This window comes from Belonocnema kinseyi, chromosome 9, assembly GCF_010883055.1.
Source record: "Belonocnema kinseyi isolate 2016_QV_RU_SX_M_011 chromosome 9, B_treatae_v1, whole genome shotgun sequence".
Classification (NCBI taxonomy): domain Eukaryota; kingdom Metazoa; phylum Arthropoda; class Insecta; order Hymenoptera; family Cynipidae; genus Belonocnema; species Belonocnema kinseyi.
The window spans coordinates 102,655,403-102,658,587 of record NC_046665.1 but is presented as its reverse complement, the minus strand read 5'-3'; the positions used below and the strand labels follow the sequence as shown (position 1 = coordinate 102,658,587).

The following is a 3,185-nucleotide window of genomic DNA, read 5'->3' as shown; positions in this document are numbered from 1 at the left end:
AGAAGGGTTTACTAAAAAAAACGCGATTTTATAATATTTATAAATTTATTAAATCGATGAGAAGGCAATATTGTGAATCTTTGAAATACGATAACTCGGCGTGAACATTGAAAGAAGATAAATATTCACACAAATTATTTATTTAACCTTACTTGTTAGAAAAAAATGGGATTGTGCCTTATTTGCAGATGTGCTGAAACAAAAGTAGGGCAATATTTAGATACATGTAAATAGGAAGTGTCACCATCACCAAAATTACACTTTTAAAATTTATTTATTTTCATTGGACATATCAGAATTTTGGAAAATGAAAGAGTTGGAAAATGAAAGCAAGGTAAAATAAATCAATGTTGCTAGCAATTCTAATATTATCATTTAAACGCAAATAATTGTAAATGTCTGATTTCAGTCATGATCAGGCATTCTATATAAAGATTTCACAATACGTCCTTTTTGTTTTAATCAAGTTGCAAATGATATACAAACGCGATTGTTTGTAAGAAAGCCAGGTTAAATAAATTTATTTTGTAAATAATTCTAATCTTACTATTTTTACATAGCCTTCTCGCAGAACGGTAACTAACCTTAAAAAAGGATAAATAGAGCCACAGGAAAATATTTAACAAATGTCAAGTTTTAAGCTTAAATTTCATACCTCGTAATCATTTAAAAGTTCAAAATACTGTGAATAGTATCTTGAATGAAAAAAGTAGAGCCAAAGTATAATGCAATTTTTTAAATATTTTACCGAGGGTTCTTATATTTGTTGGCAGTCTATTTAAAAATTTTGAAATCTTTGAAATCCTGTGAGACCCCATACAATTTCATAAAAGCCGTAGAAATCTCTAGAAGTACCTTAAAATTTCATTCTTTTGAGCTATAATAATTTTGTACTTATATAAACAATTTTTATTTGTGTAAACAATTGGTTCCCTTCAAATATGAAAAAGTAATTATTTTCTGGAATGAATGACACAATTAACGAATGTTAAGTGGTATATTCTAAAAGGATGCTCGGTAATTATTTGAACAATTTTTTCCCCCACAAAGCGCGAAAAATGATTTGAGAATTAATGACACAGTTAAGTGATGTTGATAGTATTACTTTTTTATTAGGATATTTCGCAATTTTCAAAACAATTTTCATTTCTCTAAACAATTTTTATTTGTTTGAAAAATATTTCCCCTCTAAATTTTAAAAAGTTATTCTTTTCTTGAATTATTGATACAATTAAACAAATTTAAGAGTACTATTTGTTTCAAGATACCTTTCAATTATTAAATAATAAATAACCGTTAAAGTGCGAATTTTCTTAGGAAACGCGGAGAAAATCTGTATTGATGAAGTAATGATAATTTGTTCAAACAATTAAATTTAAATGATCTAAGTATAGTATAGTCTTTTTTCCCCAAAAGCACTCCCGTCGATTAATTAAATCTGTGAATTTAAACTAATTTACATGTAAATTCTTTATTAAGAATATAAATAAAACAGAACAGACACGTCATTTTAAAAAAAGAAATCTAATTCTCTTACAGCAATAAAGTTTAATTATTTAAGCAATATGGTTTATATATTCAGAGATGTAAGAAAATACTTTAAAACATTCTACATAGTGTAAATGGTAAAAAAAATGGACTTTTCTCCACCTTCCCTATAAAAGGGCGCAAGTGAGTAATCATTAATTGTTTAAATAGTGTACAGTGTACGGTTTAAAGAAGAAAAAATTGTTTAAAATAAAAATTATTTTAAAAATTGATTAAATAATGACCAAATATGGAAAATAAGAAGTATTTTATTTTACTGCTATTTTGTATTTATTGTTGCATTTTCTGGGCACAATATAAGGGTTTAAGAAGGGTCAAAATTAAAAGTTATGGGGTGAAAATTAGTCCATGAAAATTCGTAAGAAGTTACTATACTTCAATTCACAAAAAGTTTATAACACGTATATCTTTATTTAATTTTTTTTAAAACCGAAATTTTCTTATTGAAACCACCTATTTTTATTTTGAAAGCCTGGGGACACGTAATAATTTCGAAAAAAAGAAGGAATAAGTTCAGAATAAATTTCACGAAAACTAGATTTAAAATTAATTACATTTTAATTTGCTTGGATTTATTTAATTAGCTGCATTTGTCCTTGTTTTGTAATTTTCGCCGACAAGATTTAATTTTCCTGGGTACATCAAGGTTTCATTTTTAGTAATAGGAATAACAAACCTAATTATTAACCCCTACATATTTGAAAAAAATAAGATAAAAATGTTTAAATTAACAGAAATAAATTTAAAGAAATATATTCATCACTGAAGACAAACATAAATTTGATGTGTTTTGCCAGACTTTTTTTTAATATATTGGGGGTAGCTACCCCGATATACTTTTTATTTTGTGCCTATGATAATATATACTTTCCTTGCACAAAAAACAATTGGTAAAATAGTTTTATAACGAAGGAAGTAAAATAGAATCCATCTAAGATAAAAAAAATTTTTAATTTACGCGGGGGTAACCATCTCCCCCCCCCCACATTATCTCTAAAATTGCAAAATAAATCTAAAATCGAGCATAAAAATACGAGGAAAATACGTATAGTACATAAAAAAATGAATGTATTTATATATTTTGAAGGAGAAAGGAGATTTAAAGAGGGCTTATAATTCAATTTTTTTATCCGAAAATTACATTTTTTCATGTTTGTTCAGCAACTTGTTACTTATAAGTTGCAAATTCCACTATTTGGTAGAAAATTCGTACATTTTTAAATAATTTGTTTTGTTGGGTAGTTAATTAATCTTACTCATTGAAAAATTTAATTTATGTTTCGGCTTGAAATCACTGAAACTTAAAAAGTTTCATATTGTATTCAACATGGTTTTTAAATTAATTTTATTTGAAAGAATTTTTGCTTTCATTACCTGAATAAAAATGCTTCGAATTGAGCTCGACTTGAATTTATGTTTTAGAGACAAGTTTCTATGTCTTGAAGACATACATTTATCTCTTGAGAAAAATTTTTATGACTTCAACACGAGCGGTTTATATTCCGGGGGCTAGGTATGATCCCGTATGCACAAAGACGCCAAAGCTGAAAACCCTCTATTCTTATGTATTTTGAGCCCCTGAATCCGAATCCACAACTTAATTTTTCGAAAAATGCGTACAACATTGTTTAAATTGC

The 3,185-nt window shown here is 26.7% G+C and overlaps 1 protein-coding gene across 1 annotated transcript in view; it reads left to right on the top strand.

Moving 5' to 3' along the window:
• Positions 1–237: 237 nt before the first annotated feature.
• LOC117180663 overlaps positions 238–3,185 on the top strand; it is a 5,698-nt gene continuing 2,750 nt past the window's right edge. The window contains exon 1 of the mRNA XM_033373153.1: positions 238–334. The gene's annotated coding sequence lies outside the window, so the exon portion shown is untranslated. The remainder of the gene's footprint in view (positions 335–3,185) is intronic.